The sequence below is a fragment of the Dermochelys coriacea genome, chromosome 6 (assembly GCF_009764565.3).
Source record: "Dermochelys coriacea isolate rDerCor1 chromosome 6, rDerCor1.pri.v4, whole genome shotgun sequence".
Lineage (NCBI taxonomy): Eukaryota > Metazoa > Chordata > Testudines > Dermochelyidae > Dermochelys > Dermochelys coriacea.
This window is the reverse complement of record NC_050073.1, coordinates 12,913,765-12,940,924: the sequence shown is the minus strand read 5'-3', so window position 1 is coordinate 12,940,924 and position 27,160 is coordinate 12,913,765. Positions and strand designations below refer to the sequence as shown.

The following is a 27,160-nucleotide window of genomic DNA, read 5'->3' as shown; positions in this document are numbered from 1 at the left end:
GAGGAGCCCACCCTCCTTGATAAATGGGTAGTGGAAGGAGGTCTGAGTCCAGGGGACAAAATGCCTTCCAGGGAAAGGAGGCACTCTAAGTCCACTTGTAAGAGGTTTGAAGTAAAGGCAGCATTATAGGAGGCTGCCAGTAATCTTTCAAGTTTGATGCTTCTCCAGCAAAGGCCACTGGAAGATTGTAAATTAGAGTTAAGGGTGGTTAAAGATAGTTTGGCACTATAGGGTTTGGAGTCAGAAGCAGAATTAACAGACCACCTTAAAAGACAGACGCTGCCACTTGGTTGTAGGGGCTAGTGGCCTATTATTGAGTATACTAATCCTGCAATGTACATTGCAGTGGTTAAAGGGGGCCACAGACCCACAAAGCACAACCACTGATTGTCACATATAAGTAATGTACTAGGCCCTCCACAGAAGTGTAACAGATAACCCGGACCTAACCTTCTTGGGCCCATCACTATGCGAAGTCTGACACACAAATTGGAATATCCATTCAGTATGTGCATATGAGGGAAGGTGCAGGACACTATACTGCACAAGGGGCAGAGGGGCAAATGGAGCACTGACCCATTCCATCTTGATACATGGCCCTATCAGGAAATGTGATGCCATATGTCCCATGCTTCTCCCGGGATACCTGAACAGGCAGATCCCAGAAGAAAAACAGAAGGGGATGGAATGTTGATATATAGGCCTGTTTGTTAGCCTGAGATAGAATTTTAGGTTCGATCTTTTGAGACTCTCATATCTTATACTAATACAGGGGTAGGCAACCTATGGCACGTGTGCCGATTTTCACACACTGCCCGGGTCCTGGCCACCGGTCCAGGGGGCTCTGCATTTTAATTTAATTTTAAATGAAGCTTCTAAAACATTTTAAAAACCTTATTTACTTTACATACAACAATAGTTTAGTTATATATTATAGACTTATAGAAAGAGACCTTCTCAAAACGTTAAAATGTATTACTGGCACGCAAAACCTTAAATTAGAGTGAATAAATGAAGACACGGCACACCACGTCTGAAAGGTTGCGACCCCTGTACTAATATGTGTGAACAAAGAACAAAGACGTGTGTTACATCTGCCCTCAAGCAGATGGGGTGAAAAGTGTTACAGGTTATGGTGGGAGTGTAATATATGAGCATACACTGGAAGGCTGTCAGGCTCTCTCTCAAGCCAAGGTCAAGCAACCAATTAGGAGGGGCAAGAGGGAATGGGGGGCAGGCATAAGAAACACTAAAAGCCAAAGAAAAGCCTGGCCTTGCCCAGAACATGACCTCACTCCTTATACCTTCCATGGGATACAAAAGAGATGGGACGAAGACCCCAGACTCATGATCCTCCAAAAGGGAACATGACTATAAATTTTAATGGGTGGGATTAGGAACGTGTACTTCAGGTATATTTGAGCCTGTTAAGAAAGAGGAGGTGGGAATGGGGATACAGGCACAGGCTCTGCGGGATCAGAGCTGGGAAATGGGGACATAGGTAAAGTCTCTGTGGCATCAGAGCTGGGAACAGAATGCTGGGAAACAGACTCTGCCAGCGTGTAGAGGTATTGCTTGCTAAGGAACTAACCCCAGTAAACATTGCGTTGCCTGCACTTTAGACTTCTGGTCTTCTGATTTCACTTTTAAAAATAAGACCAACAAGAACAGAAGGTTGTGTGCACACCGGGGGTGGTATGTGGATACTTGCAAACCCACCAGTTATTCTGGACACCAACTGTCACTGCATAATTAAAACCTTAGCTTCAATTTAAGAGTGTTTTTTCCCTACCGGGGACAGGGCTAGTTCTGCTTTCGAAGTGACTGCTTTCGAAGAGACAGGAAACGCAGGGGCCACATACAAAAGTGAAACTAAGCTCTGATCATAGCAGATTGCAGAGAACCGATATCCTTTATTTTTGGTTGAAAAAAATCTCAAATTGTGTCTAAAGAAGCTCTCTCCAATGCCTGAAGGTGAGTCCCCAGTGCATGATATTTTTATTGAGCTAAGATCATATTACAGTCAGTTAAATTCTATGGAGAAAGCCAGAATCTTCAGTGCAAATAGATAAAGGAATATATGGGTGTGGCAAGCTCTCTGCTCCCTTCTGGAAATGGAGAGCATATGTTTGCAAGTTTATATATTTGTATAGTTTGTTTATATATTTGTATTAAAGCCAGAATGGAGAATACCATATGCCATTTGCTTGGGTTCCAAAATGTCTTGAAAGATCTCTGGATCTGTGTTAGAAGAAGGTAACTGGGGTGGGGCAGCTGGGGTAGGAGCTGTAACAGTATGAAGGGTGAAATGTTCCTCTCTGCTTCCCCAAGTGAAGGGACAAGTGAACCAGCCATTCATGCCCTAAGAGTGAAGAAGGGAGGAGTGCCTGAAAGTCCCTGAAAGCCCTTTTGTGCAGGTCTGGCTCCAATGAGCTGGAGTAGGAGCAGTCATGAGCGATGAGAGAAATAGCTGGTCTCTCTGATATTCTCCAAACTTATCAGGCAACTGGTAACTCCTCCCTTTTGAAAGAATGTTTGCAGGAACTGGGGGTAGCAATGGAATGTACATATAAATTTTGCCTTAGTAAGGACTGCAGGATTGGGTCCCTACTCTGTTCTTCTACCTTTGTGTTTTGTAGATGAAGTAGTTTGTTTAGGTGGCCTGATTTGCAAGATTATATCCACAGGTTTCTCTTAACATATATGATAGAGCAATCGGCTCCACATTCCACTGAATTAAACATTGTGCATTTGAAAATTGGTAGAGTTAGTAAAATGGCCCCTATAATGCTTACAAGATGGCCACTGTAATGTCAAAAAATAAACCCTGTCAGATTTTGCTTCAGTATAGTGAGGGTGGGAAAGCAAACATTCTTCCTACAACTTAATCTTCCTCATCAAGAAATGTTACCAAAAGGAAAAGAAGTAGAATGTGTATATTTTATTTTTACTAGAAGCAGAAAATTCAGAAAGCTCCCACAAAAGTCCTTTCCTTCATTTTCTTCACCAGTGCAGTAGGTAGTATACCAAATACCAATGAGTGTCTCTAATGTAAGATTATTCTACCCGTACCCTCCTTTTGTACAGTTAAACTGCAAATTCTCCCAGGGAATATTTTAAGGCATTTGTATAATAAGAAAAATAAAAACAAATCACGAATATCCACAAATTACTACAAATGTGTGGAAATTCATATTGCCGTGTAAGTGGGGACACTGATTTACTGTGAATGAATGAGCCCCGTTCTATTTTCAACATTTATCTGTGTTCATTGAATCCTAAAACCACATTTCTTTGGAGACTTTTCCACAGTATAATATGGTAGGTCTCACATTGAGGAGGGTTTCCCTGGGCTCAGTCCAGTCTAAATTTTCCTTCTTAATTTCAGCCCATTACTCCTGGTTGTATTGTGCTGGACCAACGTAAAGGACCCCTTTCCTTTGGAGTGTGCCTTTCTGATACAGTGTTTCTGGAGAGTGATCATGTTCTCATTTAGTTCAGGTTTAGTCATGCTCTACAGCTGAGCCCCATTCTTGTGTCCAGCCCAGCTCCAATTGTCACAGTACTCAAGGGGGTGTCCAAGACAGCTGTAGCCATGTTATGTTTCACTGCTAGCCAGGGATTATCGGAACACAACAATGCTCCAGCTGTGCCCTCTTTTCTTGGCCATATGACCTAAATCAGGGGCTGGGGTGATGGTGGTATAGATCCCCCACTGGGGAACCCACTTGGATGGGGCAATCCTGACATGGCCATCTACTATGGCTTCACAGTGCCTTTGCTTTGTCCACAGTGTTGCAAAGGTTCCCCAAGGACAGGGTGTCTTCTCTTTCCCTCCCCCTCCAGCAATAAAATTTCCTACTGAATGGTGAGTGCTGAGATGGGGTGTGAGGATCAGGAGCTCCAGGGAACCAGCAGTGCAGTCACTGGGCTGGGTGCAGTCAATGGGGAAAGGAAAGAGTCTGGGAGCACGTATTTGCTGGGGCCAGGGAGGGGGAGAGCAGGCAGTTACTGAAAGAGGGAGGAAGGTGAGCTCAGGCATCTGCTCCAGTCACAAGAAGGCAGGAGCTCTTTAGGATATTGTGAGAGCTCCTTCAGCAGGGAGTTACATCATGCAGCCTTAACCATACTTTATCCCTGTTACTGCTCACATTGACTGGAATGTATGTAAAGAATGTAAGACAAGGTAAAAAAAATAGATTTCAAACATTTTGAGACAGAGACAGTGTTTTCATATATGTTTTTGGGGTATCAAGCATGTTTGGGGAGTGACATAACACAATTCTGGATTATATTTCAGATAAATCCCATATCAAGAGAAATTACTTTATTTAATTAGGTTAGTTAGGAAAAGTTGTTACGAATCCTACAAAAAATGGAAACATGGACAAATTGCTAAGGATCAGAGAGGCTAAAGCACAAAATGAGTTACATCTAGCAAAGGACATAAAAGGCAATAAGAAGAGATTAATTTAATACATTAGGATCAAGAGAAAGATGAAGGAAAGTGTAGGTCCTCTACTTAATGCAGAAAGAGAGCTAAAATTTGATGATATCAAAAAGGCTGAGATGTTCAATTCCGGTTTTGCTTCAGTCTTCACTAAAAAGGTTTATGGTGACCAGATATTCCACACAATTAGTATCAACAACAAGAGGGAAGGGATGAAAACCAAAACAGGGAAAGAACAGGTTAAAGAATATGTAGATAGATTAAATGTATTCTAGTTGGTGGGACTTGATGAAATTCATCATAGAATCATAGAATCATAGAATATCAGGGTTGGAAGGGACCCCAGAAGGTCATCTAGTCCAACCCCCTGCTCAAAGCAGGACCAAGTCCCAGTTAAATCATCCCAGCCAGGGCTTTGTCAAGCCTGACCTTAAAAACCTCTAAGGAAGGAGATTCTACCACCTCCCTAGGTAACGCATTCCAGTGTTTCACCACCCTCTTAGTGAAAAAGTTTTTCCTAATATCCAATCTAAACCTCCCCCATTGCAACTTGAGACCATTACTCCTCGTTCTGTCATCTGCTACCATTGAGAACAGTCTAGAGCCATCCTCTTTGAAACCCCCTTTCAGGTAGTTGAAAGCAGCTATCAAATCCCCCCTCATTCTTCTCTTCTGCAGACTAAACAATCCCAGCTCCCTCAGCCTCTCCTCATAAGTCATGTGCTCTAGACCCCTAATCATTTTCGTTGCCCTTCGTTGTACTCTTTCCAATTTATCCACATCCTTCCTGTAGTGTGGGGCCCAAAACTGGACACAGTACTCCAGATGAGGCCTCACCAGTGTCGAATAGAGGGGAACGATCACGTCCCTCGATCTGCTCGCTATGCCCCTACTTATACATCCCAAAATGCCATTGGCCTTCTTGGCAACAAGGGCACACTGCTGACTCATATCCAGCTTCTCGTCCACTGTCACCCCTAGGTCCTTTTCCGCAGAACTGCTGCCGAGCCATTCGGTCCCTAGTCTGTAGCGGTGCATTGGATTCTTCCATCCTAAGTGCAGGACCCTGCACTTATCCTTATTGAACCTCATTAGATTTCTTTTGGCCCAATCCTCCAATTTGTCTAGGTCCTTCTGTATCCTATCCCTCCCCTCCAGCGTATCTACCACTCCTCCCAGTTTAGTATCATCCGCAAATTTGCTGAGAGTGCAATCCACACCATCCTCCAGATCATTTATGAAGATATTGAACAAAACGGGCCCCAGGACCGACCCCTGGGGCACTCCACTTGACACCGGCTGCCAACTAGACATGGAGCCATTGATCACTACCCGTTGAGCCCGACAATCTAGCCAGCTTTCTACCCACCTTATAGTGCATTCATCCAGCCCATACTTCCTTAACTTGCTGACAAGAATGCTGTGGGAGACCGTGTCAAAAGCTTTGCTAAAGTCAAGAAACAATACATCCACTGCTTTCCCTTCATCCACAGAACCAGTAATCTCATCATAAAAGGCGATTAGATTAGTCAGGCATGACCTTCCCTTGGTGAATCCATGCTGACTGTTCCTGATCACTTTCCTCTCCTCTAAGTGCTTCAGGATTGATTCTTTGAGGACCTGCTCCATGATTTTTCCAGGGACTGAGGTGAGGCTGACCGGCCTGTAGTTCCCAGGATCCTCCTTCTTCCCTTTTTTAAAGATGGGCACTACATTAGCCTTTTTCCAGTCATCCGGGACTTCCCCCGTTCGCCACGAGTTTTCAAAGATAATGGCCAAGGGCTCTGCAATCACAGCCGCCAATTCCTTCAGCACTCTCGGATGCAATTCGTCCGGCCCCATGGACTTGTGCACGTCCAGCTTTTCTAAATAGTCCCTAACCACCTCTATCTCTACAGAGGGCTGGCCATCTCTTCCCCATTTTGTGTTGCCCAGCACAGCAGTCTGGGAGCTGACCTTGTTAGTGAAAACAGAAGCAAAAAAAGCATTGAGTACATTAGCTTTTTCCACATCCTCTGTCACTAGCTTGCCTCCCTCATTCAGTAAGGGGCCCACACTTTCCTTGGCTTTCTTCTTGTTGCCAACATACCTGAAGAAACCCTTCTTGTTACTCTTGACATCTCTTGCTAGCTGCAGCTCCAGGTGCGATTTGGCCCTCCTGATATCTTTCCTACATGCCCGAGCAATATTTTTATACTCTTCCCTGGTCATATGTCCAACCTTCCACTTCTTGTAAGCTTCTTTTTTATGTTTAAGATCCGCTAGGATTTCACCATTAAGCCAAGCTGGTCGCCTGCCATATTTACTATTCTTTCGACTCATCGGGATGGTTTGTCCCTGTAACCTCAACAGGGATTCCTTGAAATACATCCTTAAGGAACTCGCTAAAACAATCTCAGAATCGTTAGCAATTATCTGTGAGAACTCCTGGAGGACAGGTGAGGTCCCAGAAGACAGGAGAAGGGTACCTATCTTTAAAAAGGGGAGCAAAGAGGACCTTGGCAATTATAGACCAGACATCCTAACTTCAATATCTGGAAAGATACTGGAACAAATGATTAATGAATCAATTTATAAGCACCTAGAGAATAATGTGGTCATAATGAACAGTCAGCATGGATTTGTCACAAACAAGCCAGCCTAATTTCCTTCTTTGACAGGGTTACTGGTCTAATGGATAGGGGGAGGCAGTATATCCCACATGACATTCTCATATGCAGACCAGGGAAATGTGGTCTAGATGAAATTACTATCAGGTGAGTGCATAACTGGTTGAAAGTCCCTACTCAAAGAGTAGTTATCAATGGTATGCTTCAGACTAGGAGGGCATATATAGTGGGGTCTTGCAGGGGTCAGTCCTGGGTTCGGTACTGTTCAACAGTTTAATTAATAACTTGGATAGTGGAGTAGAGAATATGCTTATAAAATGTGTGGATAGTACCAAGTTGAGAGGGGTTGCAAGTACTTCAGAAGACAAAAATGGAATTCAAGATGATCTTGCCAATTTGGAGAATTGGTCTGAAATCAACAAGATGAAATTCAATAAAGACAAGTGCAAAGTCCTTTACTTAGGAAGCAAGAATCAAACACCCAACTACAAAATGGAAAATAACTGGCGAGGCGGTAGTACTGCTGAAAAGGATCTGGGGTTATAGTGGATCACAAATTGAATGAGTCAACAATATGATGCAATTGTGAAAAAGGCTACTGTCATTCTGGCTTTCAGAGTAGCAGCCGTGTTAGTCTGTATTCACAAAAAGAAAAGGAGTGCTTGTGGCACCTTAGAGACTAACGTATTTATTTGAGCATAAGCTGTAGCTCACGAAAGCTTATGCTCAAATAAATTTGTTAGTCTCTAAGGTGCCACAAGTATTCCTTTTCTTTTATCATTCTGGGGTGTATTAACAGGAGTTTTGTATGAAATACCTGCAAAGTAATGTTCCTGCTCTACTTAGCACTGATGAGGCCTCACCTAGAGAACTGTGACCAGTTCTGGGTTCTACACTTCAAGAAAGATGTGGATGCATTGAAGAGAATCCAGAGGAGAGCAACAAAAATTATAAAAGGTTTAGAAAACCTGACCTATGAGGAAAAGTTTTAAAAAGCTGGACATGTTTAATCTTGAGAAAAGAAGACTTAGGGGGGAACCTGAGAAGAGACTTTAGATATATTAAGGGCTGTGTGATGGGGTGTTCACCCCACACCAGAAAGGAAGTGGTTAAAAGCATCTTAGGGGAGCTGCACAGGGAGAAGCCAATAGGAGAGAGGCTACAAGGAGCAGCCAATCAGAGCCCAGGAGGCTCTCGTAAAAGGAGCTGCAGGGCATAGCAGTGTCAGTGGCTTCAGGGAGCTCAAGGAAAGAGGACTGTCTTCCTAATGGGCTGCAGGAAGGAAGCACCTTGAACAGAGCTATATGTGGCAGACACTGGGGGAGCAAGAGGTATCTCCTAACTTGCTGTGGGGACTTGTGGGCTGGAAGCTCTGAGAACATAAGAATGGCCATACTGGGTCAGACTAAAGGTCCATCCAGTCCAGTATCCTGTCTACCGACAGTGGCCAATGCCAGGTGCCCCAGAGGGAGTGAACCTAACAGATAATGATCAAGTGATCTCTCTCTCCTGCCATCCATCTCCACCCTCTGACAAACAGAGGCTAGAGACACCATTCCTTACCCATCCTGGCTAATAGCCATTAATGGACTTAGCCTCTATGAATTTATCCAATTCTCTTTTAAACCTTGTTATAGTCCTAGCCTTCACAACCTCCTCAGGCAAGGAGTTCCACAGGTTGATTGTGCGCTATGTGAAGAAGAACTTCCTTTTGTTTGTTTTCAACCTGCTACCCATTCATTTAATTTAGTGGTCTCTAGTTCTTATATTATGGGAACAAGTAAATAACTTTTCCTTATTCACTTTCTCCACATCATTCGTGATTGTATATACCTCTATCATATCCCTTAGTCTCCTCTTTTCCAAGCTGAAAAGTCCTAGCCTCTTTAATCTCTCCTCATATGAGCCCCGTTCCAAACCCCTAATCATTTTAGTTGCCCTTCTCTGAACCTTTTCTAATGCCAGAATATCCTTTTTGAGATGAGGGGACCACATCTGTACTCAGTATTCAAGATGTGGGCATACCATGGATTTATATAAAGGCAATAAGATATTCTCTGTCTTATTCTGTATCCCTTTTTAAATGATTCCTAACATCCCGTTTGCTTTTTTGACTGCCGCTGCACACAGCGTGGACATCTTCAGAAAACTATCCACAATGACTCCATGATATTTCTCCTGATTAGTTGTAGCTAAATTAGCCCCCATCATATTGTATATATAGTTGGGGTTATTTTTTCCAATGTGGATTACTTTACATTTATCCATATTAAATTTCATTTTCCATTTTGTTGCCCAATCACTTAGTTTTTTGAGATCTTTTTAAAGTTATTCATACTCTGCTTTGGTCTTATCTATCTTGAGCAGTTTAGTATCATCTGCAAACTTTGCCACCTCACTGTTTACCCCTTTCTCCAAATCATTTATGAATAAGTTGAATAGGATTGGTCCTAGGACTGACTCTTGGGAAACACCACTAGTTACCCCTCTCCATTCTGAAAGTTTACCATTTATTCCTACCCTTTGTTCCTTGTCTTTTAACCAGTTCTCAATCAATTAAAGGATCTTCTCTCTTATCCCATGGCAACTTAATTTACATAAGAACCTTTGGTGAGGGACCTTTCAAAGGCTTTCTGGAAATCTAAGTACATTATGTCTACTGGATTCCCCCTTGTCCACATGTTTGTTGACCCCTTCAAAGAACTCTAATAGATTAATAAGACATGATTTCCCTTTACAGAAACCATGTTGACTTTTGCCCAACAATTTATGTTCTTCTATGTTTCTAACAATTTTATTCTTTACTATTGTTTTAACTAATTTGCCCGGTACTGACGTTAGACTTACTGGCCTGTAATTGCCAGGATCACCTCTAGAGCCCTTTTTAAATATTGGTGTTACATTAGCTATCTTCCAGTCATTGGGTACAGAAGCTGATTTAAAAGACAGGTTACAAACCATAGTTCCGCAATTTCACATTTGATTTCTTTCAGAACTCTTGTGTGAATGCCATCTGGTCCCGGTGACTTGTTACTGTTAAGTTTCTCAGTTAATTCCACAACCTCCTCTAGTGACACTTCAATCTGTGTCAATTCCTCAGATTTGTCACCTATAAAAGGTTTGGGAATCGCCCTAACATCCTCAGCCGTGAAGACTGAAGCAAAGATTTCATTTAATTTCTCCACAATGACTTTATCGTCTTTAAGTGCTCCTTTTGTATCTTGATTGTCCAGGGGCCCCACTGGTTGTTTAGCAGGCTTCCTGCTTCTGATGTACTTAAAAAAACATTTTGTTATTACCTTTAGAGTTTTTGGCTAGCTGTTCTTCAAACTCCTTTTTGGCTTTTCTTATTACATTTTTACACTTAATTTGGCAGTTTATGCTCCTTTCTATTTACCTCACTAGGATTTGACTTCCACTTTTTAGAAGATACCTTTTTATCTCTCACTGTTTCTTCTACATGGTTATTAAGCCACGGTGGCTCTTTTTTAGTTCTTTTACTGTGGGTTTTTTTAATTTGCGATATACATTTAAGTTGAGCCTCTATTATGGTGTCTTTGAAAAGTGTCCGTGCATCTTGCAGGGATGAAGAAGAGGGTGAAGAAGATGCTGGGGCTGCAGGGAAGTGGCTCAGGGAATAGAAGCAGCATGGAGTGGAGTTAAAGAGACGCAGCAGGAAGCTGCTGCCTACAAGATCCCCGGGTCAGAACCCGGAGTAGTGGGCAGGCCTGGGTCACCCCGACTTGCCACTGGGGAAGTGGATGGACTATAGAACTGGGAGATTCCTAACCCACCCACACCCTCCCCACCCCCAGAACGGGGAAAATGGATGGTGGCACAGTTGGAGGCCCGAGTGATGAAAAGGACGCTGCGGTTCCTGGGTTGAGATGGGTCTGTAGGCAGAGAAGGTGGCCTGACAGACACCACCAGGAGAAGTTGCGCCAGTTGAAAGAGCAATTCCCCAAGAGGACCAGCAGGAAGCGCTGCGCTGGTGAGTGAACCGCACCAGAGGCTGTTATAAAGAGGATGGTGGTCAATTCTGCTCTATATCTGTAGGCAGTAGGAGACAAAGTAATGGGCTTAATCTGCATCAAAGGTGATTTAGGTTAGATATTAAGAAAGTCTTTTGAACAGTAACAATAGTTAAGCTCTGGAACAGGCTTCCAAGGGAGGCTGTGGAGTTCCAGTCATTGGAGGCTTTTAAGAACAGGTCGAATGAACACCTGTCAGGGATGGGCTCACTTTACTTGGTCCTTCCTTCATGAATGGGGCAGGACTTGACATCCTCAAGGTCCCTTCCCGCCCTACATTTCTATGATTGAGTGACTGAGCTTCATTGAGCTTGTTATACAATACAAGGGCTTACAAACAAACTAGAGACACAGGGCCCGACCCTTCTATCTGATGTCTGGAGTGTGCATGAAAGGGAACAAGAAACACACACGCCTCTAAAACAGAAAGTGAGTTACAGCAAAGTGAATTCAGCCCTCTCTTCTCCTCATGAGCGAGGAGCTGGAGACAATACAGAGTACGGGAATTATTCATGTCTCTGATGCTCTGTAGAAAGAGGTGTGGGACTGATTACTCTGGCGCTGCTGTGTGTGCACAGTAATCAGTCAATGGAAACTGAGTTGCGACAGTGAAACAGCAAGAGGGTTGAGAGTTTGAGTTCCAAAAAACTAGGCATGGCCAGAGTCAAGTCCCCGTACTCATTATGTTGGAATCCAGAGGCACTGGGATGTACAGTTAATATTCAGTTTAGATCTCTGATGGGACATGGGGTGGGGGTGATGTCCATGGCAGAGCTGGTTCCACTCCTCTCATATGAATATGATCTGTTTCTTTAATGGTATTCCTGGTCTTTCATTACATTTGCCTGCACCTGGCATTTCCTTTACCATGGACATCAGTGAGAACACAGCTGAGGGCCATATACAGATACAACAGACTAGTGATTTAAAATGCTATTTAAGGAGTCTTTATTAGTTGTTATCTGTGAACATTCAGATAAGTTCCATATTATTCAGGAAAATAATTCAATAATCAGAAATTCAATAATCTGAAATGACAGATGTCTGACAAATAATTAATCAGGGTTGTCAAGCAATTAAAAAATTAATCACTAATCGCACCGTGCTTCAACCACCATTCCAGATGACATGTGTCCATGATGATGATGATGGATTCTGCTCGATAACAATCCAAAGCAGTGAGGACCGATGCATGTTCATTTTCATCCTCTGAGTCAGATGCCACCAGCAGAAGGTTGATTTTCTTTTTTGGTGGTTTGGGTTCTGTAGTTTCCACATCAAAGTGTTGATCTTTTAAGACTTCTGAAAGCATGCTCCACACCCCGTCCCTCTCAGATTTTGGAAGGCTTCAGATTCTTAAACCTTAAGTCGAGTGCTGTAGCTATCTTTATAAATCTCACATTGGTACCTTCTTTGAATTTTGTCAAATCTGCAGTGAAAGTGTTCTTAAAATGAACATGTGCGGAGTCATCATCTGAGACTGCTATAACATGAAATATATGGCAGAATGCAGGTAAAACAGACATACAATTCTCCCCCAAGGAGTTCAGTCACAAATTTAATTAACACATTATTTTTTTAACTATTTTTTTTAAATGAGCATTATCAGCATGGAAGAATGTCCTCTGGAATGTGTGGTCAAAGCATGAAGGGGCATACGAATATTTAGCGTATCTGGCATGTAAATAACTTACAATGCCAGTTACAAAGGTCCCATACGAACAACCGTTCTCACTTTCTTGTGATGTTGTAAATAAGAAGGCAGCATTATCTCCTGTAAATATAAACAAATTTGTTATCTTAGTGATTGCTGTGCAAGAAGTAGGACTGAGTGGACTTACAGGCGTTGAAGTTTTACATTGTTTTGTTTTTGAGTGCCGTTATGTAACAAGAAAAAAAATCTACATTTGTAAGTTTCACTTTCATGACAGAGATTGCACTACAGTACTTGTATGAGGTGAATTGAAATATACTATTTCTTTTGTTTATAATTTTTACAGTGCAAATATTAATAATAAAAATATAAACTTTGATTTAAATTACAACACAAATACAATATACATGAAAATGTATAAAGAACATCCAAAATATGTAATAAATTTCAACTGATATTCTATTGTTTAACAATATGATTAAAATTGCAATTAATTGGGATTAATTTTATTGAGTTAATCTCATGAGTTAACTGTGATTAATTGACAGCCCTAATAATTATTCACTTGAACATCTGTGTGAAAGCTCCTTAGTCATTATGTGATCTGTCTCCTGTTTAAAAAAATTAAAATATCCTTTCATGGAGCAGGAACAGTGCTGCACAATATAGGTGACAAATAACACTGTAAATAATGATTCTGAACATTTGTGAATATCCCAGTATCTGAAAATTGTTTGTTTAAACTCTTTGGTGAATAGTTACAAAAACTGAATCTGTTTACACAAATCAGCGAAGAGTTAACATTGTTTGCTACCCCAAACAGGGGCTGGAATGGTACAGAATGTTCTCTGTTCTGATTCATTTTGACCTCCTCTGAATTCATTAATCAGTAGATGAACATTAAAGATATGGAGTCAGATGTTGCTCGCTTTCCTCTCACAGCTAGTACCATTGGCTTCAACAGAATTACTCTCATTAAAATAGCAAAGAGGATTTGATCCCTGAGCTGTAATTCAGTGATTGTGGAGAGAGCCACTTTGACTCTTATATAGGCCCTGGCTGCTGGTTAGAAAGGACAGTCCTCCTGCGCTGATGATACCGTAGAATAACTTGCCGCCATTGCTGCCTACACAGAAACCTTTTGTATTTGCTTTGATCAAGAACATCTGCACTTTTGTCAGTGGATGTTTGTCCTTCAGACCCATCTGAACAAAGCACCTGGAGTTTAGAAGACTTGCGTCTTATGCCCACCAACAATCTCTGGGCATAAAAAGACTGACAGCAGGTTTCTTCCATGTGTTCTGAGACATTCTCATTCAGGACCTCATCCATGTCTGGACTGAATCTCTGGGGAATGGAGTGCTCTCGCTTTCAGGCAGTGCTTGCGCTGGCGCCCAAGAAGCGGGATCTCCACGACCTGAGGAATTGTCACCTGGTATCACTCCTCTATATGGACTAAAAGGTTGTAGTGAAGGCCATCTTGCTTCAATGGCAGTTCGTGCTGGTGCTATTGATCCACCCTGACCAGACTTGTGCCTCCAGATTAGACCGTATTCAGCAGTTAGTTTCTAGACAGCAACTTCATCTGTCATGCACTTCATTGACCCTCAACCTGTAAAAGGCATTGGACAGGGTGGATCACAAGCATATCCCGGCAAATCTGTTTGCGTTCAGCGTTGTTCGTGCTCTGTGTGGTCCTTCTGGGTACTGTGCACCTCTGTGCAATGCTTGGTCAAGCTCAATTGGGCCCTGACTGAACCCATCGCCTTCAGATGAGGTGGTGTGTGTGTATAAGGGAGGCCTTCTGTCCAGCCAGCTCTAATCTGTGGACATTGAGCCCTCCTCCGATGGCGTTGGTGCTCAGAGACAGCTGTGGGCAGAGCTTTGCCTGTGCTGGTGTTTCAGAGAGTACCACCAGGTGTCTTGTTTCCAGTCTGATCTTGGGTCACAGGGCTGCCAAGTATTGAACGTCTCTCAGGCAGCCTTGTCCATAGGTGCCCATCCTCAGTAACTCCAGCACTCATCCACCCCACATCTCCAGCTACCCCAACGTGCCCCAGCACCTACCCAGCAACTCAGAGAGCCACCAGCTTCCCCCAAGCACAGCTGCCAAATTTTGTATAGCAGTGTGATACCCCTGCCACTGTTTGGGCCAGGATGTGATCCCCACAAGCTGAAGCTTGTTATATTGAACTTATAAATGTACAAATTATCTCAGTAAGTAACTTGGATAAAATGGGACACATGGAATTGCACAAAATGTGGTAGCTGTGGGTACATGGAAAGGTGTTTTTGTGCAGTCACTGGGTACTTAATTGTTGGGATCACAACTTTATGATGTCCAGAGTTTAGCGTTTAATCCTCTAATGTTCTTGTTCCCATTTCAGATAGTTCTTAATATCCTCATGATGAGCAGAAAGAGACGGACTGACGTCCTCCTGCAGGGATTGGAGGACCTTGCGGAGCAAGACTTTAAAAAATTTAGACACAAATTATCTGAGTTTGCCTTTGACGACAAACCCTCAGTCCCCTTCAGTGTAAACTGGAGAAGGCTGACAGGATAGATGCTGCGAGACTCCTGAAAGAACACTATGGTCAGGAGAGTGCTGTGGACGTAGCTATCAACATCTTCTCTACCCTCAATCTCAACAACTCTGCCAAGAAACTCAAACAGGAAAAAGCGACAGGTAAAAAAAATTCAAAGTGACTCTGACTCCTGTGAGTCATTTCTCCATGAATATCCCCTACAGCACCAGTAGCAGGAGCAGCAGCAAACTAATGACACCTAAGAGATTTTACAACCTGAGGGGGAGTCAGAGTGAATCAGGGGAAACTGCAGAGCAGGTGAGGCCTGACCTCCCAGATTACACATGCATTTTTAGGAACATAGGAGCTAGCATGCTACCACTAGTCCATCCAGTCCAGTATTCTGTCTCTGACAGTGGCCCCTGCCAGATACTTCAGAGGAAGGTGCTAGAAACCCTACAGTAAGCAGTTATGGGATAACCTGCCCATTGAGTGAGTTTCCTTGTGACCCCAATAGTAAGGCAGGTGTGGAGGGAGTTGGGAAAGGGATTAGATCTTATGCCCTGAAGCACAAGTTTATATCCTTTCCAAAACTCTTGTTCGTTTTTTAAATGTTTACTATTATAACTAGATAGGCCTATTATTCCTATGAATAATAATTCTTTGTTTAATTCTGCTAAACTTTCAGCCTCAATACACTGTGGCAATAAGTTCCACAAGCTAATTAAGTGTGTGGAAAATTTATTTTTATCAGTTTTTAATTTGCCATCTTTCAAGTTCATTAAATGTCCTCTTGATATTGTATCAGACTGGGAACTTCTGTTCCCCCTGTCTTCTATCTTCTCTATACTAGACATTGTTTTATCATGACTGTTTTCTCATTTGTCTTCTCTCTGTTCGGTCTATTCATTTGAGTTTTTCCACGCCCCGAATCTTTCTTGCTGACTTCTCTGAACTCCCTTTGATTCTGCTATGTACTTTTGGAGTTGGGATGAACAGTATTCCTGGTTAGGGCCCACCACTGATTTTGGTAATGCCATGTATTTTGTGTATTTTTTCCCACCCTATTTCTTATGTAATCTAACATTTTGTCTGATTTTTGTACCATTGCTACTCATTGAGCAGAGGTTGTTTCTGAGCAATCAGCAGTTGCCATTGAGCTGTCCATAGTGAAGCCCAGGTCTTTTTCCTGAGTTGAAGGGGCAACTTGGATTTTCCAGGGCTTAATTTGGCTTTTGTGAACCAACGTGAAGATGGGGCTTTGCCTTCCCTTCAGCACTTTGATTTCATATGCTACAAGGGAGATTTTGCCTGTGGTGAGGTAACTCCCTTTCCAACTAGGTTGGAACTTTTTGACCCTTCTCTTCTTTTTGATATAGTCAAAATAAAATACCCTGTCCCAGTATGATGTTCCCTCAGAAGCGTTTGTATCATTACAAGGCTTTTGTTCCTGGGCACTCTCCTCTGGCTTCTGTCAAGCAAATGAAAATATGGTTTGCAAGAGATGCTTTAATTCTACTAAGAATTGTTGGATGACAGTCGTAATTCTTGTGTCTGGAGTCTGGAATAGCAGATTCATGGGGAGGACTCTAGTCATACCTGTCAGAAGCTTGAAAGGGGTGACATTTGTGGATTATTTGGAATTGATTCCATGGCCAATTAATGCTAGTGGCAATTTCCGGTCCCAGCCAGTGGTGCACATTTTCTGAGGCCAATATCTTCATGATAAATATCCTTGTCCGGTTCATGTATGTATGAATTTGACCTATCAGGAGGATTGAGGGTGATGTAAAATATGGAGCTTCTGTTTTAGTCCTGGTGTCTTGCACAGCATATGTATCTCCTCTGAGATAAAGTGAGATTCTCTGTCTGAGTTTCTGCCAAGGGGCAGACGCTATCTACTGAAAACATGATTTAGTAGTAGTGTGGCTGTTGTATGAGCTATATCATTGGCAGGTAAACCTTCCTCCCACTCTGAGAACTGGCAGGTTATTGTGAGCATATACGGATTTCATTGGGAGAAATGGGTCTCTGGGTCCACCCAGTCGGTTTGAATGTCTGAATGGGGAAGGAGATTCCCTAGCCCCGTGGGGTGCACAGTGTTTAGGTTGTGCAGGCTGGAACTTAATGCAGCTGAGGCTTCCCTGGACACAGCTAGCTACTTTCTTACTCAGATCAGAAGGAGACTGTTTCAGATGATCATACATGGTCTGGAGGCAGGGATGTCCTCAGCATGTCTCACTATATGCATGGAGTAGCATAATTCCACAGTAAGACATGGATACCACATGCTGGGGAATGTGGTTTCATTCATGGCTGTAGGTCAGGATTAGTCTGCATAAAAAATCCTCTCTTAGATTGAACATGATCTCTGGGTGTTCATCCTTTTGCCAGTTTCTCAGGTGTGATAGGATGGGTCACAGGGTCCTCTATGTATTGATAAAGCTTGGGCACCATTAGGTCCTTTTTAGATGTGCCTCTGCAAAATCTTCATAGGCAAAGACCAGGGTGCTTTGAGAGGATCCTGTCTTCAGGAGTGACTACCATGGTTTCTGGTTCCCAGTGCTTAGCTTGCTCTTGGGTAACTATGGTTACTGTAGCTTTAGGAAGAGCTTGGAAATCCAGGGAGTGCAAGTCAGGACTCTCACCCAGGTTAGCTGATTAAGCATGTCATTCCCTGTTTGTCAGAGCCTTTCTTCTTCCAGTAGATTCCCAGGTCATTATCCTGAAATGATTGATCCACTGTGGAGATTAGTTTGGTGCGAGCATGATCTTTTCCTTTCTGGTTTTTGTATTCTCCCCCTCCCCATCATAGAGAATACAGGGGAGAATCAGAACAGCTCACAAGCTCCTGAATGAGATCATCCAGGGCTGACTGAATAGTTATCTCTATATCGGCTGTTTTGCACACTGACTGGATTTAGGACCTAATTTAAATTTCTGGGGTGATCCACAGAATGAAGTCTTACTCCTGCATGCACATCCCCTTCTAGGCAGAAGCCTTGGTCATGTGAGAGCTCACCTCTTGGTAAGGGAGGTGTCACAATTCCTGCAGGGTGGGAGTCTCAATGGGTGCAGGATCTGAGGGTCTGATCCAGTAACTCTACGTTGGTGTAGATGAGCTAAACTTGGAGCTTTCCTGATTCTCTTGTTCGGGTTATATCAAGCCTCCAGGTTGTATCCTTCCAGCATCATGCAGTGTGGTCCTGGCACTGGTGATTCTCCCTTCCTTGATTTTCTGCCTTAGTAGTTATTTAAAAGAGTGGTGAGTCTCCATGATCATTTTCCCTCCACTGATGATAGGGGTGGCTCCAGGGCCCCCACATTGTTGTCAGAAAGACTTTCTCACCCTCTGCTGAGTGAGCCAGTTCTCTTGATCATGGACCTGTCAGAGTCTCTGCCCATACTGTACTCTGTTTCCAGGATAAACCCCTTGTCTTTCAGAGGGTAGATCCAACAAGGGGCTTCCATTTGCCTTTTTTGGCTTTCTTGCTGAGCCCTTTCTAGTTCAGGTTCCCAATCCCATGTTTGTTCGTGTCTCAGCAGTGTGCTGAGCGACTGAAAAATTTCCACTTAATCTTCAGTGAGCCACCAGGAATATTCTCACATGCCCATTAAGAGGAGAAATTTATATGTTGGAGTTAGATATTTCTTCAGTGTAATCCTGTCTATTTACAAAGAAAGTACAAAGTCCTGTTTTCCTGAATGCAGGAGGGCACTGTCTTTGCTCACAGTTCTAAGCCCCTTTCCAGCCAGCACTTAGCCCTAAAGCTTTCTCTAGGCTTTTTCTCAGGGACACATTCCCAGTGATTCTGTGACTGTCCCTTGGGCTTTCTGCTACTTGTCTCCCCTCTTCTCTATTTTTTCTTGCTGCTTCTGTCACACAGCTGCACCAATCAATGACCTAGCTTCCGCATTTGTTGTATTAGTCCCAGGGAAAACCTGCTTGGACCACATGGTTCAGCTTCTGCTCAAGGCTTGCCGTACACTTGTGTTTTGGATGGCGCTCCTATTATTTCAGCCATCTGGTTCCATAAAGGAACACAGTTGCTTTTTACACTTATCCTGAATGAAAGGCGGCCATTAAACTCACTAGCTTTAATGGAGTTTAGTCCAACACATAACAATATTATAAGTCATTATGTAAATCAATGTTATGCTGCCATTTTGAATACTGTCTGCAGTGCTGGTCAACCCACCTCAAAAAGAGTATTGTGTAGTAGAGGGTTCAGAAACAGGTGAAGAGAATGATTAGGGAGATGGCAAAACTCTGATATGAAGAGAGGTTGAAAAGATTGGGATAGTTTATCTTAGGGCTTGTCTACATGGTGCATTTAACTCACTGTGAAGACCAGCCCTTAGAAAGGAGAGGATTGAGGGAACGTGGTAAAGTCTATAAGATAGTGAATGGAGCAGGGAAAGTAGATTGGGAGCTTCTGTTCTCCCTGTCTCATAACACAAGATCAAGCGGGCATTTAATGAAACTGAAAGGTGGTAAATTCAAAACTAATAAAAGGAAATACATTTTCCTTGACTGTGTAATTAGACTAATAAATTTGTTAGTCTCTAAGGTGCCACAAGTACTCCTTTTCTTTTTGCGAATACAGACTAACACGGCTGCTACTCTGAAACCTGTAATTAGACTGTGGAACGTATTGCCAAGAATTTTGTAAGATTCACAGAAAGATGGGATGTTTATATGGATAACAGGAATATCCAGAGTTGTAGTTAATGTTAGAAAATGAGTTTTGGAAGGGATATAAAGGCTCATACTTCCTGGTTTAAATCAATCTCTACTAAGGACCAGGAGGAGTCCTTCATGAAGGGCAGAGGAGCCCACATCTGCTCACTTCATGATTATTGTACACTCCTCTGAAACATCTGGAGCTGGCTTCCTTTGGAGACAGGAAACTGGACTACATGGGCCTTGGTTCTGATCCACTATGTGCATTCCTGGGTCCTTATGCTTCACTAGGGCGGGTTTCCATTTTCAGAAGGGTATCTGTTTGAGAAAGATTATTGGAGTCAACTTGCTGTTTAGCCATATTGGTTCATTTCTTGCCTTCCTGTTTCCTTTTATTTATGGCCATTCATGCTTTTTTGACTCTCATGGTGTGAGGGAGCACAGCAGAGAAATTGCCATCTGGCACAGTGGGGGTTAAAGAAAATCTTTGGGTTCAGCTAGCCCCACCCACTATACCTGTGGCCAATGCCAGGCCTAGAGAGGGGGAGAAAAGAAGGGAGCCTGTCTCAGTTGGAGGCTCACTGGCGAGGAGCTCTCTGTCTGCCTGCCCAAAGGGATGGATCAGTGACCTGCCAGGCAGCACAGCCACTTGAGGCAAGTAAGGGCTCCCCTGCTAAGGGGAGGCTGCAAACAAGTCCCAGCACTCAGGGCAATTGGACTAGTGGGGCCATACCCCACACTGAAGAGACTTGTAGGAAGTAGCCCAGGGAAGACCCATCTCCCCTGTTTAGAGGGTTGATCTACACAAGGCCCTGGGCTGCGACCCAGTAGAGAGGAGGGTCCAGGTCCCCCTACATCCACCCTCTTAGCTGGTCTTTCAATCTGTAAGGCCAGAGATCTAGCCACTAGGCCACCTGGCCACAGAAGATCCTATCAGAGAGGCTGAAACCATCACTGCTCAAAGATGGTCCAAATGAAATCAGACTCTGTGTCACAATTGTTATGACTTGGCAGGCATTCAGCCCCCTGAAAATATTAATATTTACTCAACTAGACCTAAGGCAATTTCCATAACATGCTTTCTTACTGTATTCATTAGAGAGTTTACAAGGTTGCTATCTGAAAATCTGTACATACCTGAGGCAGTTTTTTCCCTTCAACTGAAATCTGATTTGGAAGAGCAGGGTTGCAATTGTTACTAATAATCTTAATCTGAGACCCAGAGCTGCTGTATGCAATGTAGTTGTAGCCTCATCCAGAGCTGCTGCACATTCTTCACCTGGAACTCCTCAGCCCTGCTTCCTGGGGTTGTACTGCTTGCTAAATGCACACAGGTGGAAATGGGTAGAGGCACCCTGAAGAAGAAGTTACCTATCAATAACTAGTTCCCTCTGCGAATTCACACTCCCCACCCACCTCACTTCTTTAGAGCCTTAGGTTAAATATTCCTGAATTAGTGGAAGAGCAGTGGGGGAAACTCCCCACTTTATGCCCTAGGAACCCTACATGAGGGAGGGAGAGAGAGGAGTGGCCCCAGTGAATATTGCTCTTTAGAGGATTATGGAAGCTCACAGCACAGTTCCTTTGCAGGAATCAAGTCTGAATACGCAGGGGCAACACTCTTGAACAACCCCCAGTTACTGTTCAATAACTTCTCTTTAAACACCTGAAAACAGGGCTAAGGATGAAAATTCTATTGCATCCAGAAATAATAGTATTATGTTAGCCACACAACATTCCAGGATGATGTGGTGTTAGGAGCACACTAATGGGCCCGATTCTAACTGCTTTATATTTTGTGTAGCCATTAATCTCTGTGTAAAATGAGCACTCAGTGGAGGTCCAACACTACATTAAGTATAAGCTGAGGGGAGATTTCTGATTTGGTAGCTATTTGTAACCCCTTTGCACTCACTGGGCTCAGTCCTCAGATGTGCTAGAGCAGCACCTGGCGCAGCTGGTGGCGGGAAGACAAAGGTGGTTTTACAATAGCCTATTCTGGCAGCAGAGCCATAAGGATCCATTCAGGCAGCTGGCAAGGCACACGCTCTTTCCCCAGCCATGCCCCCAACACAGCTCCTATACTGATGTGCAGTTGGGGTACTTCTGGTTACATTGGCCTTCCCTGTCCCTCTCCCTAAGGATTCCCCCCCACATTGGAAATCCCCAGGAGGCTGCTTATGATGGCTATATGGCCGTCGGTATCCTCAAAGAGGCACAAATGAGCCATATCAAGGCTGATGATGTGGTGCGCTTTGCACAGGTATAAATGGCTACACAAGGTGCAGGACAGTGGTGAATCAGGCTCCCTGTTTTCAGGTATTAAAAAGTTCCATAAAATATTATTTGGGGATTAAATTCCTCATGCTGTGTGACAGCCCAAAAATAAATTTTAGGAAGTATCATAATAAATTTACCCTCTTGAGCTGTTTCAGAGTAGCAGCCATGTTAGTCTGTATTCACAAAAAGAAAAGGAGTACTTGTGGCACCTTAGAGACTAACAAATTTATTAGAGCATAAGCTTTCGTGAGCTACAGTTCACTTCATCGGATGAATTTGGTGGAAAATACAGAGGCGAGATTGATATTTTCCACCAAATGCATCCGATGAAGTGAACTGTAGCTCACGAAAGCTTATGCTCTAATAAATTTGTTAGTCTCTAAGGTGCCACAAGTACTCCTTTCCTCTTGAGCTGCTTATCTGTGGGGGAAAATGGTCTATTAAAAAAACTTCTGTCCTGCGTATTATATATAAAGAAGGCTTGAGTGTTTAAAGTGTTTTTTGTTCAACACAAGCTTCTGATATATATATATATATGAGAAAAGATATCTTCAAAACATCTGCCCCTTTAACTATAGGGCTGAGAAAGCTTCTGCTGAGCTCGCAGTGAGACCCCCGCCACAACGGGGGATGACTAAATGCAGCAGTACTGAAATTTCTGGTTTTTTTTTTTTAAGAGAACTCCCACTTTGTTAACATTTTTCATTTTGTTCTTTGGTGGTTTGCTTCCAACCCTTTCAGCTTGTTTGTTTTTTATAATTATACCCAGCTCTAATACAGTGCTTTTCATTAGCAGATCTCAGTGCTCATCTATCATAAAGAAAGACACTGTGAGTATGTCTACCTAGAAATGTAAGCCTAAGGTTAGAGGGACTTGAGTCAGCTGACCCATATCAGGGAACCCTGGGTTTGAGCATCTACACTTCATTTTAACCTTAAGTTAAGGATTCTCTGATCTGTGCTTGAACCTAGGGTTCTAGCCTCTACACTGCAGTGCACAGACCTGAGTCAAAGTAACCCTAACCCAGAGTGCCTGGTGCCCCCCCATCCCAGTGTCAACACTCTAGCCCTACAAATACATTGCATTGTGGGAAAAATCTAATGCCCACCCTGTTTCTTAACTGTAATGGTGCTGTTGATGGGATTCAGGTGTCCATAAGGACACATGAGTACATCAACTGCATAAATAGCACCATTGGGGCTGTCTCAGTAGAATGACTGCAGTTTGTGAAGGCTTGATACTGAAGTACCATCTAACTACCATCTGTGCCTCTAGGCTGAGTCACAGTGGAAGGAAAATTCCCATGTGCTCCTGTTCTGTGGATAATAAGGACGTCAGTCTCCAGGACTGTCAAACTATTAAATGAAACTTTGCAATTCTTATTTTTTTTAAAAAATGGGATGTTCTATTAAGCTGTTTTTATTTATTTTTGTCTGTTTTGAAGTTTGACATAAAATGACAGTATAAGAGGGAAAACACACTTACATCCCAGGCTGGCTGCTGCCCGCTATGGAGCGTTGCAGTATTTCCCCAGCAGTTGGGGTGCAGTGTGCTCCATCACCCCCCAAGGATCCCTTATCCTTGCCCCCACCGCACCTTGGGAGGCAGAGATAAAGGATCCTTGGAGTCTATGGGGATGTTTTGGCGCTGGCTCCTACTCATTGCCCTCACAGTGCACGCTGCTCAGGCATCTCTACACACGCAGCCCCAGGGAGGGCAGTAAGGGCCCGGGAGCAAGGGACAGCGAGTAGAGTGGACCAAATCGCTGCCCTGCAGGGAGGGGGAACAGCAGAGTTCCCGTCTCAGCATGGCCAGAGCAGGGATGACTCTGAACATCCTGGCAGCTGGGAGCCGTCTCCCACCTCTCAGTATTTCTCCCTGCTCTGGGCAAGCTCTGCACAGCAGCAGCAAGGAGGAGCTGGAGCCAAAGCCACCACCATAGGAGTGTGATTGGGTGGACTAGGCCCAGAGGCCCCCTGCTGGAGGCCTCAGTGTCCTGCCACTCTTGTCCCAGAAAAGGAGAAGTAGAGGAGTCCTCTAAGCAGCCTAGAGTGGCTGCAGGGGAAGTAGCCAATCAGGGCCCAGGAAGACTATATAAAAAGAAGCTGCAAACCCAGAGACAGGCAGTTCCTGGCTGGAGCCAGATGAATGTAGGTGGTGCTCCTGGCTGACCAAAGGGAACTGCAGCAGCAGCAGCAGCAGCAGCAGCAGCTCAGTGCCAGCAGGGCCTGGGGGAGCAGAAGAGGTCCTGGCTGGCTGCTGAGCCTGAACATAGAAGAGCCCTGAGCTAAGGGTGAAGCACTGGTGAAGGCTGGGGCTGTGGGGAAGTGACATAAGGAACTGAAAGCAGCTTAGTTAAAGGGACACAGTGGCGTGTGGCTGCTATTCTTAGGGTCCCTGGGCTGGGACTTGGAGTAGTGGGTGAGGCTAGGTTCCCCGCCATAGGCCACTGGCAAAGTGGCCTACAATTTGGACAGCTGTAACTCTCTAGCCGGGCCACTGGTTCAGATCCCCTTCTTAAGAGCTGGGGCCAGAAGGGCCCAGAGAGGACATATCTATTGCTGCCAGGAAGAAGCCCTGGGGCTACAGCCTGATACCAGGACTGGAGCTATTTAAAGACTGAAGATGCACCTGACCAGAAGAAGCTCTTTTGAGAGGTGGGTGCCAAGCCATTCCAAGGAGGCTGCGGGGAAGGTTTGTGGCTGGTTCTCACTTGCCACCCTGACAGTGCATGCAGTCTGGGCACTCCTGCACATGGGGCTCCAGGGGGCCTGAGAACAAAGGCCAGAGAGCACAGCAGGAACAAGCAACTGCCATGCAGCAAGGAGGAACTGGAGCTGCCACCAGTGAAGGAGGCTGTGGGGGAATTTTGGGGACTCACTCCCTTGACAGTGCATGCAGCCCAGGCACCTCTGCACATGAAGCCCCAGAGGGGCTGGGGTCAAGGGCCAGAGAGCAGAGTAGGGACCAAGTGGCTGCCCTGCAGGGAGGGGGAGCAGCAGGGCTCCCGGCTCAGCATGGCCAGGAGAGGGATGACTCCCAAACTCCCAGTGGCTGTGAGCTGCCTCCAGTCTGGCAGCTTTGCTCCTTGTTTTGGGGAAGCTCTGTGCAGCAGTGAGGAGGAGCCAGAGCAGGAGCTGCTGTCCCTACGAGAGGAGTAGGAATAGGGATCGTGTTTGGCCAGGCAGTAATGGTGCTTCCAGCTGCTGGTCTGGCTGCCTGCAGGGCTGCTCCTCTGCCACCAGGATCTCTGGGATACACCCAGAGGGCCTCCAGGACCCAGCTTAATGTGGGCTCAGACCCTCCAGCCCTGCAAGGTCCTGGGACCCTAGATCTGACCTCTAGGTTAGCAGAATTGGTGTGTGGACCTAAGGGGGATTAGACTTGAGCTCAGGCTTGCCTTGTTGTGTAGATATAGCGTAAGTGGCTACTCTTAAAAACAACCCACTGAAGAGTATTGCTTCTGATGGCCATTTTGGACCGATTGCTGAACTAGTGTCAGCAAAGAAATTCTCTTTGCCTGCCTCAGACATGGGTTTTCTAGGAAGATTATTACTGCAGAGAATCCTGAATGAATTACTTGTCCCAATGTCCTGAACTGCATGACACACTGTGATTTTTTTTTTTTTTTTTTTTTTTTTTTTTTTGTTGGACTAACATTCATGTGAAATTTCTCTTTCAGCTTTGGGTCCTCAGCAAACACCTGAAACATCAGCAAATGGTATGTGACATTCCCATAAAGAATTGCATTGCATGATTACCAGTTATTACCAGCATTAGGCTAAATCAGCCAGACATTGGGTTTGCTAGTAGAAATAATAAGTAACCCCTCAGAGTGCAGACTCATCAGATCACACAGGTTATGCAGGGTTGGATGAGGAAATGAATGGGGAGATCTCCAGGAAAGAATCGGGTGCTGCAGAACATGGTGCTGGTGAGTAGGTGGAGCTCTTGTGTCAGAGGCAGAACTGACCCAGTGCAGCAGCATGATGCTGGAAGCATGATGCTGCTAGGGATGCCATTTTTAAATGAGGCAAAATAAGTAGAGGTCAGCATTTGTGGTCACTGAAGGTGCTATGGCACTTTTTTAAACCTCTGGTCCATGGACAAATTTTAGGTTATACTTTAGTTATATTCTTTGTACCTAAATTCCCATTACTGTTTCAGTTATACCTGTCATTCTCCATCCCTTCATGCCCTAATTTGTTACGGAGTGCCATTGTGCACTATTAATATCTGACAGGTTTCACCCTAGAGGTGGCTACATTTCAGTAACTGATGAAGTGATACTTGTGTATATATGCACAGAAGGGCTGAGCCTACACTTTTCTCCCACATCACTGATTTCAATGGGACCACTGATGTGAGTAATGACTAGGACGATAGTTAATTTATGTGGGGACACTTTATGATGAAAGGTGCAATATAGACTTAGAATACCAGTATTATTGTTTAAATAGTTTGATTGTACCATTACAATACTATCTAATGCTGCTTGTCACTAACTCAGCTTACAGAGAGACATACAGAGAACATATTAAAAACAAATACAGCACAATAAAAGACATGAACGATCTTCTTGGTGAGAATGTGAAGCTAAACAGGAGATACACAAAGCTGATAATTGTAAATAAACATCATCACAAAAAGCAGAGAGAACATGAAATAATGGCCTTGGGACCGAGATATGCAGAAATCATGGCTAAGCACGCTAGTCCTATCACCATGGGTGATTTATTTGAATCTGATGGAAATGGACAATCACCACCCCCCAATTGTCGTGCTGCAGGGAGCTGCAGGGATTGGAAAAACACTGAAGCAAAAAAGATCATGTTGGACTAGGCAAATAAAGAACTGTATAAGTAACCCCTCAGAGTGCAGACTCATCAGATCACACAGATTATGCAGGGTTGGATGAGGAAATG

At 44.0% G+C, this 27,160-nt stretch overlaps 1 pseudogene; it reads left to right on the top strand.

Annotated features, from left to right (window-relative positions):
* The window catches only part of LOC119856963, a 201,379-nt pseudogene that overhangs the window by 11,714 nt on the left and 162,505 nt on the right, over nt 1-27,160 (top strand).